Genomic DNA, 18306 nt, shown 5'->3' on the forward strand with positions numbered 1-18306 from the left:
CACATTGGAAGCGTGTATTTGTCATCGCCATACTGGCGTATCACCAGGCGTGATGGTATGGGGTGCCATTGGTTACACGTCTCGGTCACCTCTTGTTCGCATTGACGGCACCTTGAACAATGGACGTTACATTTCAGATGTGTTACGACCCCTGGCTCTACCCTTCATTCGGTCCGGAACCTTGACGTCGGCGTTCTGTTGATAACGTGTGTGTATACTGCCTTTCGAAATGCATCGTGGAATGTTTTGACGTTCCGTTTCTTCAAGTGTAACTCTATCTTTTAACATCTGTCCAACGGTCTGGAGATATATCAAGGAAGGAGCACACAATGTGGGCATGATGGAAAGATCGCCGTCCTGTTTTAAAGTGGTGCCGGTGACAATTATGGAACGGCGTAATTCTCTAAGCATGTCCAGGTACAGGGTCTTGGACACTATGCGCACAAGTGGACAGGCACAACTGCAGGGTGTGATGGACTGGAAACCTGCATTCTCCTGAATGTGTGGTGCTACCTGTTCTCGAATTTGGGCTTCATTACTCGACATAGGGTACTTTTCTTGAGAATTACTCTTTTGCTGCTTCTAACTTTTGAATTACAATCTATGAATGTGTAAGTCACGTTCCCAAGGTCAGCATGTCCTACACGTACATATAACAATCACACTACCGTCGCTTTCCGTTACTTTGGTATCGTTAGTTTCTTGTTCGGCCAGAGAACGAATCGAAACCCCACTCCATGACGCAATGACGGAAGCGACCGGCACCTACAGGAAGTGAAGACCAATCAAGATTGCGCCCAACTCAGATTTTGTATTCACAGTGGTCAGTCGTGAATGATCCGGTCAACAATACCAACATGGTGTCTATGTTGCCTATTAGGTGGTGCTTTCGGTTTGTGTAATATTAGCATATCCTTCCACTGTCGCAGACTCATTCAGGAATGTAAGATTAAAAAATGCATTGTTGTGACAACAAGAAATGCAGCTGTCCTCAGATGAAGACGGTGAGGCGTAATGTGTTGAGAACGGCATACTTCCTGTTCGCTGGTAACACGAAGACATTGAGAGACAGTCACAGTTTTCGACTGACCCATTGCCACTGGAAATATCTGGTTCAACTCGGCGACAATCAGGATGCCATCGATGTTATTTGGCTAAACTTTTCGACTTGTTATGATAGCGTGGTCATTCGTGTTTCCAACATTCAGAACCTCATCCGTTCCATGGCAAAGCAAACTGCAGCTTCAGCAAGGCACGCTACAGAAAGATTAGTGTTATTGTACGCTGTAGTTATTTGACAGATGTGTATCAAACTCTTTTGTGTCAGCAGACAGTTGTAGGGAAGTAGTTACCCTTTTCTGTCATCGTCTCCCTGTCCGCCTCCGGAGAACACGTGGGCAGCGGTAAACATGGCCGTCACTCATGTCGTGAATTAGGAATCCTGCGAGGCGAGAAAGCGCAAGTGTCCGTGAACTTTGGCGGCAGAGGTCGTGCTGCCTATTAAAAGAGCGAACCCACGCGCCCTCTGCGTTTCCGTGACGACCCGTGTCCTTTATCCCAAGGCGCTTATGTCCGCCGTTTTTCATACGCCCTGTGATGAATTCGGTAACTGCGAAACAATGGGACAGTTCGTCACCTCATATGGGGCGACCCAAGTGTCGTCTCTGCTCCTACAAGCCGAAAGCTGAAGTTATGAAAACGCGCCAGCTCCAATGCCGTAACAAGTTAAAGCGATTCAGCCTCAATTTCACTTTCACCGCGCAAATGCAGAAGCTGTTGTAACAGAGAAATCTGTGTGACGAGGGTTTTTACACACAATTGACTTTGCTTTTCAATTTACCCAGTAGCCTCTGCACGACCAACGTCGTTCGGCAAAATGCTGTAGTGAATTCATAATCTACCGCAGACAATAGCTATTCAGCCAGCTGAGTACACAAAATATCCTGAAGAATATGCCAGCAGATGGCTCGAAACGTCGATTGTGCGAGAATAACCTGAAGAGCAATACGATGCGGCCTTCATTGACAACACCCATGAAATCTTGCAAACTAAATACAAACTTGAATTTCCACTGCCGGATAATGTTTTGGTTCCCGACCCTCCTGAGCACTAGTCCCCTACAATACCCACTACATTACCTATCGGTAATTTTACAGTGAACGATGTGTCGTGATGGACGTTTTATATTGAGGCAATGTGCTGAAGCACCAAAGAAACTGGTATAGGGATGCGTATTCAAATAGACAGATATGTAAACAGGCAGAATGAGGCGTTGTGGTCGGCAACGCCTATATAAGACAACAGGTGTCTGGCGCAGATGTGGGCCTGAGAAACCAAAAAAAAATTGATTGTTGTAAGTAATGACAAATTGCACTGATGCGACAAATAAAATGTAACAGAATAATAAAATGTATCCTGATACATCCAAAAAGGCTGAAAAGGGTATAGCAGACCCTCAAACAGCCCGTCCTTCCCCCTCAGAGAAGGGAATGAAAAGTGGAAAAAAAATGGCGCAGTTGTTAGATCGGCTACTGCTGCTACAATGGCAGGTTGTCAAGATTTAAGAGAGTTTGACGTGGTGTTATAGTTGGTGCACGAGCGGTGGGACACAGCATGTCCGAGGTAGCGATGAAATGGGGATTTTCCTGTACGACTATTTCACGAGTGTGCGTGAATATCAGGAAACTGGTAAAGCATCAAATCTCAGACGTCGCTGCGGCCGGAAAAAAGATCCCGCAAGAGCGGTACCAACGACGACTGAAGAGAATCGTTCAACGTGACAGAAGTGCAACCTTTCCGTAAACTGCTGCAGATTTCAAGGCTGGGCCATAAACAAGCGTCAGCGTGCGAACCATTCAACGAAACATCATCGATATTGGCTTTTGAAGCCGAAGGCCCTCTCATCTACCCTTGATGACTGCACGACACAAAGATTTACGCTCCGCCTGGGCCCGTCTGGACTGTTGATAACTTGTAACATGTTGTTGGTCGGACGAGTCTCGTTCCAAATTGTATCGAGTGGATGGACGTGTACGGGTATGGAGACAATCTCATGAATCCATGGACCTTACATGTCAGCAGGGGGCTGTTCAATCTGGTGGAGGCTCTGTAATGGTGTGGGGAATGTGCAGTTGGAGTGATATGGAACCCTTTATACGTCAAGATACGATTCTGACAAATGACACGTACGTAAGCAACTTGTCTGATGATCTCCATCCATTCATGTGCTTTGGGCAATTCCAGAAGGACAATGCGTCACCCCACACGTCCATAATTGCTACAGAGTGTCCTTCTGAGTTTAAACACTTCTGCTGGCCACCAGACTCCCCAGACATGAACATATTGAGCATATCTGGGATGCCTTGCTACGTTCTGTTCAGAAGAGATCTCCATCCTCTCGTACTCTTACTGATTTGTGGACAGTCCTACAGGTTTCTAGGTGTCATTCCCCTCCAGCACTGCTTCAGACAGTATTCGAGTCCGTGGCACGTCGTGTTGCAGCACTTCTGCGAACTCGCAGTGGCCCTATACGATATTAGGTATGTGTACCAGCTTTGTAATCTGTTTTGTTTTCGTGAATTTATATATATATATATATATATATATATATAGAAGTGGCGCAACACGACGTAGCATGGACGCGAATAATGTCTGAGAGGTAGTGGTGGGGGGAACTGACACCCTGAACCCTGCAGGGCTGTCCACAAATACGTGAGTGCGAGAGGTGGAGATCTCTTTTGAACAGCACACTGTCAGCGAGAGAGATGACAGATTAACGGCATAGCGCATATTTGGCAACATGTAGTTCTTAATCACGTATTGATTGGGAAGAAATTTGTAAAAAGGCCTCTTCTTGAGACAGCAAGTGAGAGCGAGGCCCTTAAGTTCAAACTCGGCGAAGAAGACAAATTATCCATTTTCAGATCTCGTGCAAAACCGTCCTTACCAGCCAACAAAATAGACAAATTCTTGTGTTGTACATATATAAGGAGCGTGCCTCCAGCATCAGTTGGGTTGAAAACCTGGAAGGAGGCAGTGTAGTCGATTCTCTGGAGCAAACCACCGAAGAGCGGTCAATGGTTTCCCGGGCGGTATAAGAGCCCACCCGTAGACGGGCAGTGTTAGAGTCTTCATGAAGAATGGCCCTCTGTTTCCGAGCTGGGTCCGTACGCCGCTGAGGTCAGTGTCCGCGCTGTTTGAGGCGCCATGTCGCGGATTGCGCGGCCTCTCCCACCGGGGGTTCGAGTCCTCCCTCGGACATGGGTGTGTGTGTGTTGTTCTTAGCCTAAAGTAGTTTAAGCGGGCATTTTTACCATTAAAACTTTTGTATTGAAACACTTCAAGTATTTTTTTCAATTTTACTAGGAGTAGTGTGTCCATATATTTTTTTACATGGTCGGCTCAAACAATAGATTGTGTGAAACTTCCTGGCAGATTAAAACTGTGTGCCCGACCGAGACTCGAACTCGGGACCTTTGCCTTTCGCGGGCAAGTGCTCTACCAACTGAGCTACCGAAGCACGACTCACGTCCGGTACTCACAGCTTTACTTCTGCCAGTACCTCGTCTCCTACCTTCCAAACTTTACAGAAGCTCTCCTGCGAAACTTGCAGAACTAGCACTCCTGAAAGAAAGGATATTGCGGAGACATGGCTTAGCCACAGCCTGGGGGATGTTTCCAGAATGAGATTTTCACTCTGCAGCGGAGTGTGCGCTGATATGAAACTTCCTGGCAGATTAAAACTGTGTGCCCGACCGAGACTCGAACTCGGGACCTTTGCCTTTCGCGGGCAAGTGCTCTACCAACTGAGCTACCGAAGCACGACTCACGTCCGGTACTCACAGCTTTACTTCTGCCAGTACCTCGTCTCCTACCTTCCAAACTTTACAGAAGCTCTCCTGCGAAACTTGCAGAACTAGCACTCCTGAAAGAAAGGATATTGCGGAGACATGGCTTAGCCACAGCCTGGGGGATGTTTCCAGAATGAGATTTTCACTCTGCAGCGGAGTGTGCGCTGATATGAAACTTCCTGGCAGATTAAAACTGTGTGCCCGACCGAGACTCGAACTCGGGACCTTTGCCTTTCGAGGGCAAGTGCTCTACCAACTGAGCTACCGAAGCACGACTCACGTCCGGTACTCACAGCTTTACTTCTGCCAGTACCTCGTCTCCTACCTTCCAAACTTTACAGAAGCTCTCCTGCGAAACTTGCAGAACTAGCACTCCTGAAAGAAAGGATATTGCGGAGACATGGCTTAGCCACAGCCTGGGGGATGTATCCAGAATGAGATTTTCACTCTGCAGCGGAGTGTGCGCTGATATGAAACTTCCTGGCAGATTAAAACTGTGTGCCCGATCGAGACTCGAACTCGGGACCTTTGCCTTTCGCGGGCAAGTGCTCTACCAACTGAGCTACCGAAGCACGACTCACGTCCGGTACTCACAGCTTTACTTCTGCCAGTACCTCGTCTCCTACCTTCCAAACTTTACAGAAGCTCTCCTGCGAAACTTGCAGAACTAGCACTCCTGAAAGAAAGGATATTGCGGAGACATGGCTTAGCCACAGCCTGGGGGATGTTTCCAGAATGAGATTTTCACTCTGCAGCGGAGTGTGCGCTGATATGAAACTTCCTGGCAGATTAAAACTGTGTGCCCGACCGAGACTCGAACTCGGGACCTTTGCCTTTCGCGGGCAAGTGCTCTACCAACTGAGCTACCGAAGCACGACTCACGTCCGGTACTCACAGCTTTACTTCTGCCAGTACCTCGTCTCCTACCTTCCAAACTTTACAGAAGCTCTCCTGCGAAACTTGCAGAACTAGCACTCCTGAAAGAAAGGATATTGCGGAGACATGGCTTAGCCACAGCCTGGGGGATGTTTCCAGAATGAGATTTTCACTCTGCAGCGGAGTGTGCGCTGATATGAAACTTCCTGGCAGATTAAAACTGTGTGCCCGACCGAGACTCGAACTCGGGACCTTTGCCTTTCGCGGGCAAGTGCTCTACCAACTGAGCTACCGAAGCACGACTCACGTCCGGTACTCACAGCTTTACTTCTGCCAGTACCTCGTCTCCTACCTTCCAAACTTTACAGAAGCTCTCCTGCGAAACTTGCAGAACTAGCACTCCTGAAAGAAAGGATATTGCGGAGACATGGCTTAGCCACAGCCTGGGGGATGTTTCCAGAATGAGATTTTCACTCTGCAGCGGAGTGTGCGCTGATATGAAACTTCCTGGCAGATTAAAACTGTGTGCCCGACCGAGACTCGAACTCGGGACCTTTGCCTTTCGCGGGCAAGTGCTCTACCAACTGAGCTACCGAAGCACGACTCACGTCCGGTACTCACAGCTTTACTTCTGCCAGTACCTCGTCTCCTACCTTCCAAACTTTACAGAAGCTCTCCTGCGAAACTTGCAGAACTAGCACTCCTGAAAGAAAGGATATTGCGGAGACATGGCTTAGCCACAGCCTGGGGGATGTTTCCAGAATGAGATTTTCACTCTGCAGCGGAGTGTGCGCTGATATGAAACTTCCTGGCAGATTAAAACTGTGTGCCCGACCGAGACTCGAACTCGGGACCTTTGCCTTTCGCGGGCAAGTGCTCTACCAACTGAGCTACCGAAGCACGACTCACGTCCGGTACTCACAGCTTTACTTCTGCCAGTACCTCGTCTCCTACCTTCCAAACTTTACAGAAGCTCTCCTGCGAAACTTGCAGAACTAGCACTCCTGAAAGAAAGGATATTGCGGAGACATGGCTTAGCCAGGTCCCAAGTTCGAGTCTCGGTCGGGCACACAGTTTTAATCTGCCAGGAAGTTTCATATCAGCGCACACTCCGCTGAAGAGTGAAAATCTCATTCTGGAAACATCCCCCAGGCTGTGGCTAAGCCATGTCTCCGCAATATCCTTTCTTTCAGGAGTGCTAGTTCTGCAAGTTTCGCAGGAGAGCTTCTGTAAAGTTTGGAAGGTAGGAGACGAGGTACTGGCAGAAGTAAAGCTGTGAGTACCGGACGTGAGTCGTGCTTCGGTAGCTCAGTTGGTAGAGCACTTGCCCGCGAAAGGCAAAGGTCCCGAGTTCGAGTCTCGGTCGGGCACACAGTTTTAATCTGCCAGGAAGTTTCATATCAGCGCACACTCCGCTGCAGAGTGAAAATCTCATTCTGGAAACATCCCCCAGGCTGTGGCTAAGCCATGTCTCCGCAATATCCTTTCTTTCAGGAGTGCTAGTTCTGCAAGTTTCGCAGGAGAGCTTCTGTAAAGTTTGGAAGGTAGGAGACGAGGTACTGGCAGAAGTAAAGCTGTGAGTACCGGACGTGAGTCGTGCTTCGGTAGCTCAGTTGGTAGAGCACTTGCCCGCGAAAGGCAAAGGTCCCGAGTTCGAGTCTCGGTCGGGCACACAGTTTTAATCTGCCAGGAAGTTTCATATCAGCGCACACTCCGCTGCAGAGTGAAAATCTCATTCTGGAAACATCCCCCAGGCTGTGGCTAAGCCATGTCTCCGCAATATCCTTTCTTTCAGGAGTGCTAGTTCTGCAAGTTTCGCAGGAGAGCTTCTGTAAAGTTTGGAAGGTAGGAGACGAGGTACTGGCAGAAGTAAAGCTGTGAGTACCGGACGTGAGTCGTGCTTCGGTAGCTCAGTTGGTAGAGCACTTGCCCGCGAAAGGCAAAGGTCCCGAGTTCGAGTCTCGGTCGGGCACACAGTTTTAATCTGCCAGGAAGTTTCATATCAGCGCACACTCCGCTGCAGAGTGAAAATCTCATTCTGGAAACATCCCCCAGGCTGTGGCTAAGCCATGTCTCCGCAATATCCTTTCTTTCAGGAGTGCTAGTTCTGCAAGTTTCGCAGGAGAGCTTCTGTAAAGTTTGGAAGGTAGGAGACGAGGTACTGGCAGAAGTAAAGCTGTGAGTACCGGACGTGAGTCGTGCTTCGGTAGCTCAGTTGGTAGAGCACTTGCCCGCGAAAGGCAAAGGTCCCGAGTTCGAGTCTCGGTCGGGCACACAGGTTTAATCTGCCAGGAAGTTTCATATCAGCGCACACTCCGCTGCAGAGTGAAAATCTCATTCTGGAAACATCCCCCAGGCTGTGGCTAAGCCATGTCTCCGCAATATCCTTTCTTTCAGGAGTGCTAGTTCTGCAAGTTTCGCAGGAGAGCTTCTGTAAAGTTTGGAAGGTAGGAGACGAGGTACTGGCAGAAGTAAAGCTGTGAGTACCGGACGTGAGTCGTGCTTCGGTAGCTCAGTTGGTAGAGCACTTGCCCGCGAAAGGCAAAGGTCCCGAGTTCGAGTCTCGGTCGGGCACACAGTTTTAATCGGCCAGGAAGTTTCATATCAGCGCACACTCCGCTGCAGAGTGAAAATCTCATTCTGGAAACATCCCCCAGGCTGTGGCTAAGCCATGTCTCCGCAATATCCTTTCTTTCAGGAGTGCTAGTTCTGCAAGTTTCGCAGGAGAGCTTCTGTAAAGTTTGGAAGGTAGGAGACGAGGTACTGGCAGAAGTAAAGCTGTGAGTACCGGACGTGAGTCGTGCTTCGGTAGCTCAGTTGGTAGAGCACTTGCCCGCGAAAGGCAAAGGTCCCGAGTTCGAGTCTCGGTCGGGCACACAGTTTTAATCTGCTAGGAAGTTTCATATCAGCGCACACTCCGCTGCAGAGTGAAAATCTCATTCTGGAATAGCTTGTGTGTTGCTACCCCCACCTATTCTGCAGCTCTGAAATCGATCCACGGTCACAATACGGCTGTCAAATCCTGCAAGTAGGATCGGACCGGTACCCTCTGATTCAAAGCATTTGCATTTCGATTAAGGCGCTCGATTTTTCTTTCACTTGAACCATAGAATTACATTAATCTAACGACCGTATATAATGCAGTTATTTCAGCTCAATGTTCAGGCTCAGGTAGTGCCATGCGCAATTAATTGATCTCAATGGTAGATCTATAGATCTACTACCCATCTGCAGATGGGTACTACTGTACTGCAGGTGGATCAGCAAAATAATTAATAATTTTTTATAGAGACGAAACAAGTGGGAAAAAAATTCTTCTTGTCTACAGCAGGTTGATGGACGAAAAGGTCAAAATACAAACAGGTTTCGGATTGTGTCAGAACAGAAACTACAGTATTCAAAGAATATGAGTCTATCTTTGCAGGCAGCCACATTTTTAACTGCAAATAAAAACTTTAAAACGTTCACAACACGTCAGATTTTCTGGTTTTTGATAAACAAGCTATAAAATGAATAGTCTACGCTAGATGGTTCCTCTTTAAAATTCTACTTATTCGCGAACAAATATTTTTGTTAATACATGATTTGTAAAGACGTTTATGAACCACGTCCTAATTATTTTTAAATGTTGTTTCTTGGAGTTAACATTTTAGGATATCTTCTAGTAAGCCACTAAAAATGAAATTTGTATTTGAGCTTGAGTTTGCTAATTTTCAGTAGCGTATTTTATAAAAGGGTAAGATATCATCAACCATATGGAAACCATTCAGCGATACGCTTCACTAAGCGTGGTCGTACTGGTCGTTGTATGCTGTTGCCTTCCTCCAATCTTTGGACTGACTTACCCGACCTGGTATGGGCAGATAGGAGTTTAGAGTTTATCGTGGACTTCGAATCACGGTGTAATCCGTGGTTTCTCTTTTTACAGGCACTGACATAGATAAAAAGTTGTACGTGATTTACCTTCATCGTCCGTCCAAGAAGTTCCGAGGCTATCTTTTTACTGGCGTACAAGCGGTGTCAGCGCATTAACTACGGTGGCGGGTTGAACTAATAACTGTAAACTATTGTTGAGCATTCGACCAGTCAGCTGGGAGCAGGCGCCCGTAGTGTGTCAACGTTGTGTCACGTATCTCAATGGCACTACAACTCTGAATCAAGTGTGCAACATATTCTCGATCTAAAATGTAGGTTGTTGATGTTTTTTGTCGCCATCTAAAACGAGACACAAGGAATACCGATACCCATAGCTGTAAACCACATTGCATTTGTGGCTAAGTTCCAATAGATGTGACTTATTCTGCCTTACAAGGAAACATCACCAACTTGACCTCATATTTATGGTGAAAAAAGGACATTTGCAAGAAATCAGCCCTAGCAGTCGATACGGCGCGAAAATTTGAGCTATAATTCTGATAGTACGCAGTTACCACCTTGTGAATGTACAGTTATTAAACTTGTCGAGCAACGGCTATTTGTCACCTGCTCCGCCCAACTGCAGCCTCATAATACCCGAGCACGAAAGGTTTTAGAGCCGAGAGTGTAAGAAGTTCTTGAATTACTGTTTTGATATTGGTAATATGCTTTGTTTATTGTGTCACAGTTAGCGGTTTGCAACCTGTACTGGTGCCAGAGATATCGTAGCTTTGAACATTTTTATGTTGCGGTTGACAAATGTACTGTAAATGAGTGAAACGAATTAGTATATCATCAAAGAAGTAGTATAGCGCTATTTAATTATTAACATCGGTGCTGTGCGTTATTTTCTTTGGAACATCAGAATATTGCTAAAATAATGTGGGTGGGGTTATTACTACTCATGTTTCTCGAGTAGAGTAACATATGTTCTCTAACTGGATTTCAAACCTTGGGCAGACGAGACCTTCTCTCCCCCTCCTCTCCCCGCACCATAAGATAAAGCGAATAAGAGGGCTCTGGTTGTCAATCTGCTGTACAGTACTTCGGCTGTGCCCGAGCGGTTCTAGGCGCTTCAGTCCGGAACGGAGCTGCTGCTGCGGTCGCAGGTTCGAATCCTGCCTCGGGCATGGATGTGTGTGATGTCCTTGGGTTAGATAGGTTTAAGTAGTTTTAAGTCTCGGGGACTGATGACCTCAGATGTTAAGTTCCATAGTGCTCAGAGCCATTTGAAGAGTACTTCGCGGTCGGGCATAAGGCGGCTGCAGTGGGAAGGAGCGAGTGACAAACAGCTATACTTTCAAAAGGTCATAACAGCGCTTTGTCAGAATTATGGGACAAATTTTCGAGCGGGATCGACTGCTAGGGCTGATATCTTGGGACTGTACTTTCTTCTCTTTAAAATATGAGGTCAGGTTGGTAATCTTTCCTTGTTAGTCAGAGCTGTTGATGATGTGTGAGAAGGGTGACTGCAGACAATGTTGAGCACAGTCATGTTTTATACATGATACGGAAATGAAAGGAGTGTGGGGAGGGGGGAATCGAACTTGGTGCTGTTAACTAGCATACTCCTCCAATATAGTAGCGTGAGGACCACCGAGCTCAAAGCCGCGAACGTACCAGAGTCATGTGCAACATCTCGCGTTCACATTTTATAGTCTTCAAAGAGAAGTTTCTAATTTGTCACAGAGAATTTCCGCATAACCGACTGAAATCAAGAACTGAAAAAATGTTCAAATGTGTGTGAAATCTTATGGGACTTAACTGCTAAGGTCATCAGTCCCTAAGCTTACACACTGCTTAACCTAAATTATCCTAAGGACAAACACACACACACCCGTGCCCGAGGGAGGACTCGAACCTCCGCGGGGATCAGCCGCACAGTCAAGAACAGAAATGTTCTGATAAGAGAACTTGTAGCGACTTCATTACTGAGCACGGGGGTGGGGCTGCGGCAGTACGCTTTTCAGATTTAGTGACTCAGGTTTCCTGATGAACAGCAATATCTGCAGTTAATAACACCATCTTTAATTAAGTCGAAACAGAGTCTAGTTGCATCAGTGGGAAAAGACCTCAAGGCTCTGCTAGTCTCTGAGTGAGTCGATCGAGATTTCAGAGAATAATTGTTAGTTACAATCGCAAGCAATAAGCTAACTGAGAATTGCCATGAGCTTTTCTCGTTAACGAGGAAGTTAAATATTAAAAGGCTGCTGTAAATATCTGCGTAATCACTTGCATGTTTGTCTTCCTCATTTAAATACTCAATTCGCAATAACGGTGAGTGCTGAAGGTCACTTTCACGTCTTGCCGCTTCTAGCATATTGCCGTCATTGCTATAAGCGTAGTTGGAGAAACCTTCACTTCGTCAGTCATATGGTAAGGTCGCCACTCGTCGCTGCCACATTCTAATGTTGTCAAGCAAATCAGTAGCTGACTATACGTTTTGATACAACTGCTGTTTTTGTTTGGACTTCACTTACCAGACAGACGAGGAAAATTTACTTTTGCTTCTTGTTAATCTCAATAACTCCAGCGCCACGATAAAATTAAGAGTATACATTAATCCGTTTAGTACATTAGTGCCATTGGTGATATCTTTTCCTACTACTACTACTACTACTACTACTTCTACTATGACTATTTCTACGATTATTGCTGGCATGTACTTCCTGAAAAAATATTCTCGTCACTGCTACATCTATGCTATTGCTACCTTTGATATTGTTATTACTACCTTCTACTTAGATTATTTTGAATATTTATTGCAACCACTACCGTTACTTACGCCTATTACGAACTTGCTGTAATTGCTGCTGTTACTACAGGTTGGGCAAAGTAACGACCCGGAAAATATTTCATGCACTTCAAGATAGGCAACCCAGCTTACGTTATCCGCCCCAGATACAGACCGTGTGAGTTGGATTGCCTTCCTTAAGATGCATGAAACATTTTCTTGGCTCAAATAGCTCTGAGCACTATAGGACTTAACTTCTGAGGTCATCAGTCCCATAGAACTAAGAACTACTTAAACGTAACTAACCTAAGGGCATCATACTCATCCATGCCCGAGGCAGGATTCGAACCTGCGACCGTAGCGGTCGCGCGGTTACAGACTGTAGCGCCTACAACGGCTCGGCCACTCCGGCCGGCGAAACATTTTCTAAATCGTTACAATTTTGCCCACCATCTACTACTACAACTTCTTGTCGTCCATGTTCGACTATCATTTGGAACTGCGAACATTTATGATACAAAAAATTAAAACAATTATATGTATCAGTCACTTTCATTTTCTTCCACAACGAGTCTCGAGTGCTTCAATCCTCACCTTCAGGTGAACTAGTGATTACACTACAAGTTCTTTTCTTGAAGTCGTTGTCCAAACCATGAAACCCATTCACTATCAAATAAACGGTGAAATTTATATCTATAACTTTCTTAATAAGGCTATGTTTATGCAAAAAGTTCTCAAGACGTAAAACAAATACACTACTGGCCATTAAAACTGCTACACCAAGAAGAAATGCAGATGATAAACGGGTATTTATTGGACAAATCTATTATACTCGATCTGACATGTGATTGCATTTTCACGCAATTTGGGTGCATAGATCATGAGAAATCAGTACCCAGAACAACCACCTCTGGCCGTAATAACGGCCTTGATACGCCTGGGCATTGGGTCAAACAGAGCTTGGATGGCGTGTACAGGTACAGCTGCTCATGCAGGTTCAACGCGATACCACAGTTCATCAAGCGTAGTGACTGGCGTATTGTGACGAGCCAGTTGCTCGGCCACCATTGACCAGACTTTTCAATTGGTGAGAGATCTGGAGAATGTGCTGCCCAGGGCAGCAGTCGAACATTTTCTGTATCCAGAAAGGCCCGTACAGGACCTGCAACATGCGGTCGTGCATTATCCTGCTGAAATGTAGGGTTTCGCAGGGATCGAATGAAGGGTAGAGCCACGGGTTGTAACACATCTGAAATGTAATGTCCACTGTTGAGAGTGTCGTCAATGCGAACAAGAGGTGACCGAGACGTATAATCAATGTCACCCCATACCATCATGCCGGGTGATACGCCAGTATGGCGATGACGAATTCACGCTTCCAATGTGCGTTCACCGCGATGTCGCCAAACACGGATACGACCATCATGATGCTGTAAACAGAACCTGGGTTCATGCGAAAAAATGACGTTTTGCCATTCGTGCAACCAGGTTCGTCGTTGAGTACACCATCGTAGGCGCTCCTGTCTGTGATGCAGTGTCAAGGGTAACCGCAGCCATGGTCTCTGAGCTGACAGTGCATGCTGCTGCAAACGTCGTCGAACTGTTCGTGCAGATGGTTGTTGTCTTGCAAACGTCCCCATCTGTTGACTCAGGGATGGAGACGTGGCTGCACGATCCGTTACAGCCATGCGGATAAGATGCCTGTCATCTCGACTGCTAGTGATACAAGGCCGCCTTTATCAAAGTCGGAAACTTGATGGTACGCATTTCTCCTCCTTACACGAGGCATTACAACAACGTTTCACCAGGCAACGCCGGTTAACTGCTGTTTGTGTACGAGAAATCGGTTGGAAACCTTCTTCATGTCAGAACGTTGTAGGTGTCGCCACGGGCGCCAACCTTGTGTGAAAGCTCTGAAAAACCTAATCATTTGCATATCACAGCATCTTCTTCCTATTGATTAAATTTCGCGTCTGTAGCACGTCATCTTCGTGGTGTAGCAATTTCAATGGGCAGTAGTGTATTTGCGTGTTATCTGTGTCTTCTATCTAAGCTGGCAATGCTCTTTAATTTACAAGAGACTATATTGTTACACTCATACGATTACAGAATTACGTTATTTTTTATTTTTTGTGTGATTGTGTACGATCCAGTCATTCAAACGCGTATTTTAACGATCCTCATTGTACTTTATGCTGGAACATCTTGTAATTAGCTTTGTCATTCTCTTTGACTGTTCGTTCACTCCACTCACACACGGCAGGTGGCAGCACTAACAGTGCAGGGCAGATAAGGAGTGTCGGGAGGACTCCGTAACAGTGCAGTCGTTGTCGTAAAGAGGGAACTGAGCGGTTGACGTCAAGTCAAAAAAAGGCATGATCACTGGCTTGCGGACCAAGGGCGGAAGCATTTCCGAAACGGTTGAGTCTTTAAATGTTAGCATGCCACCTGGTGAAAGTATACCGTGCAAGGCTAAAATGACGCTTGCCCGAACTGGCGCAAAGCAGCTGTGATCCACCGAGGGCAATAGATGAAAGGGGTGAACGACTGCTGCGGAGACAGTTACTGGTGAATATACGTGCAACTGTTGATCAGCTGACCGCCCAGGTGAACCGAGGACTACCAACAGTGTCTCCTCAATGATCGTTCAGCGAAAGTTGCTGCATGTGGTCCTCCGAAACAAGCGCTTGGTTCATGCAACCATGCTGACTGCAATTGATCGGTGGTGAGCGCTGGAGTTTGCATGACGGCACCGCAACTGGACGTCCGCTGAATGGTGACATGTGGCCTTTTCATCGGACAGATGGCCGTTGGCATGTACGGCCCAAAACGTATGAAAGCAATCGCCCTGCAACAATCGTCGGAAGTATCCAAGACGGTGGATGGAGCGTTATGTTCCGGGGAAAGTTTTCGTGGCATTTCCTGATTGATCTCGTCATTCTGGGTGGAATAATGGGTCAACAGAAGTATGCCTCTATCCTTGCGGAGCAAGTCCACCCCTACGTGAAGTTTGTTTTTCCCCGGCACGATGGCATCTACCACCAGGACAATGCAACGTGTCACACAGCTCACAGTATTCTTGCGTGGCTCGAAGAGCACCAGTGTGAGTTTACCGTGCTCCTCTGGCCACCAGACTCCTTGCATTGTAATCCAGTCGATAATCTGTGAGACTGCATCGGTCGGGCTGTGCGCGCTATGGATCCTCAACCGAAAAACTAAATCCAGCTGGCCACAGCGCTGGAGTGATAGTTCCTTATCCCTGTCGGTAACTTCCAGCACCTCATTGACTCCATTTCTGCTTGTTGTAACATTATGTGATTGCCTTATCATTTTAAATCATTCACTAATCGAGCAGTCGCTCGGCAACAGCTACAGTTACCAAATAATGTTGCGAGAATGTAAAAGGTGAACGACCTGTGACGTAACTTGTTTATTATCGAAGCGCCGTCAGAGATGCAGTGAGTTATTGACTTTGAAAACCGCGGCGCGAAAAACGGACAGAAGAAGAACACTTTTACACATTTTTTTTTATTTACGAGATATTCTCGATGAACAGTTACTCATTGTTTTGCTCTTGTCTCTTGTAACTTGTGTCGGACGCTCATGTCTTGCCGCCGTATTATTATTGTTAAAAATAATATTATTTTAGTGTAAAGTAAAAGTGCAATACTAAAAGTGCAATACTGCACAGCAGTAGATTTATTGTGCGACGTGTATGTGAAAACGTCAGAGGAATTATTTTCATTACGAGAAGTGCCAGTCAAAACGGCATCCATGTTAAATCCTTCATTGCAGTGTGAGTTCATCTATTAATTGCCATAAATTCAGAGTTAAATGGAACTGATGTATGGACTATTTATTTAGTATAGAGTCTATGTCTCACTTCTTCATGAAGTTATTTAATTTTCTTTATGTTTCTGCCAAATAGAGAGTTCACAGTCACGAATTCTTTCGTCGAAATCGGACGGAAGATGCATGCGGCGAAATATTTTCTCCGCGCCATATTCTACTGGTAAATGCTTGATAAACTACGGTCCCTTAGGAAATTCATGTTGAGCTATCCACAAATAATTATATTTTGTACAGGCATTTACTCTCCTCTGCAATGCAACCTCCGACTGATCAGACAATCCAACAAGAAACAGCCGCACACGGTCGGCGCTCGCAAATATATTCCCACCGCTGATTATAGCTATATGTTACAGCACAAAAGTAAACATATTGTTATAATTAACGACTACGAACGGGGACATTTATAACTGCCAGCCGCGGTGGTCTAGCGGTTCTGGCGCTGCAGTCCGGAACCGCGGGACTGCTACGGTCGCAGGTTCGAATCCTGCCTCGGGCATGGGTGTGTGTGATGTCCTTAGGTTAGTTAGGTTTAAGTAGTTCTAAGTTCTAGGGGACTTATGACCTAAGATGTTGAGTTCCATAGTGCTCAGAGCCATTTGAACCATCTGACATTTATAACTGTATGTTTATTTATACACATTACGTAAACATATCGTTATAATGTCTTGCAGCAGCCGATTGAATTCGGGAAAAGAACTTCTAATTTAATCCTCTGATCCACTTAAAGATGAAGGTGTAGCCCTCTAAACACAGTATGGAGACAATTTACCGACACAGATAATTGTTTTTTTTATTTTATACTATTACTGCTGCTACAAGTTATTTGTTGTTGTTGTTGTGGTCTTCAGGTCGAAGACTGCTTTGATGCAGCTTTCCACGCCAGTCGAGCCCGTGTAAGGCTCTTCTGTAACCTACATCTAATTGAACCTGCTTGTTGCATTCCTCGCTCGGTCGCCCTCTACTATTTTTATCCCCTGCCTCCCATTCACACTTCCCATAAACACCAAACTGCGCAAGCTGGAACCGCGCTGCTGCTACGGTCGCAGGTTCGAATCCTGACTCGGGTATGGTTGTGGTGTGATGTCCTTAGGTCAGTTAGATTTAAGCAGTTCTAAGTTCCAGGCGACTGGTGACCTCAGAAGTTAAGTCCCATAGTGCTCAGAGCCATTTGAACCAAATTGCGGGTTCCTTTATGCCTCACGATGTACCCTGCCAACCGATCCCATTTTCAGTCAAATGGGCCATAAATTTATTTTTTCCCCAGCTCATCTCAGTACCTTCTCATTATTCGATGTAGGCGTATAACTTTTAACTTTCTTCTGTAACACCACAATTGAAAAGTTCCTATTTTTCCTTGCATGAACTGCTTATCGTCCACGACTCCCTTCTATACAATACCTTCCGAAATAAATTACTAACACTTACATTATATTCACTGTTAATAAATTTCTCTTTTTCGGAAATGACAGTTTGCATGTTATATCCTTGACTTCGGCCGTCGTCAGTTATTTTGTTGCCAGAATAGCAAAACATACCGACCACTTTTAGTTCAAATGGCACTGAGCACTATGGGCCTTAACTTCTGAGGTCATCAGTCCTATAGAACTTAGAACTACTTAAACGTAACTAACCTAAGGACATCAGACACATCCATGCCCGAGGCAGGATTCGAAAGTGCGACCGTAGCGGTCGCGCGGTTCCAGACTGTGACGCCTAGAACCGCTCGGCCACTTCGGCCGGCCCACTTTTAGTGTCTCATTTCCTAATCTAATTCCATCAGAATCGCCTGATTTAATTGGCCTGCATTTCATTTTGCTTTTGTTGGATTCTTCTTGTAGCACCTTATATCCGTTGCATTCAACTGCTCTCGCAAGTCCTTTTCCATCTGTGACAGAATTACAATGTCCTCAGCAAACCTCAAAGTTTACATTTGCCTCCCTGAATGTTAATTTCTTCTCCAAATTTCTCCTTGGTTTCGTCCACTGCTTGCTCAATGTAAATAGTGAATAACATCGGGGATTGGCTACAACCTTGTCTCACTCCCTTCTCTACCACGGCCTCCCTTTCATGTCCTTCGAC

At 45.9% G+C, this 18306-nt stretch overlaps 1 protein-coding gene and 1 non-coding gene across 2 annotated transcripts in view; one reads left to right on the forward strand and one right to left on the reverse strand.

Moving 5' to 3' along the window:
• The window catches only part of LOC126187454 (centrosome-associated protein CEP250-like), a 537002-nt gene that overhangs the window by 323947 nt on the left and 194749 nt on the right, over positions 1–18306 (forward strand). The window lies entirely within an intron of this gene.
• Positions 5048–5122, reverse strand: Trnas-cga (transfer RNA serine (anticodon CGA)). Its single transcript has one exon. It is a non-coding gene; the product is annotated as a tRNA-Ser (tRNA).

This window comes from Schistocerca cancellata, chromosome 5 (genome assembly GCF_023864275.1).
Source record: "Schistocerca cancellata isolate TAMUIC-IGC-003103 chromosome 5, iqSchCanc2.1, whole genome shotgun sequence".
Taxonomy (NCBI): domain Eukaryota; kingdom Metazoa; phylum Arthropoda; class Insecta; order Orthoptera; family Acrididae; genus Schistocerca; species Schistocerca cancellata.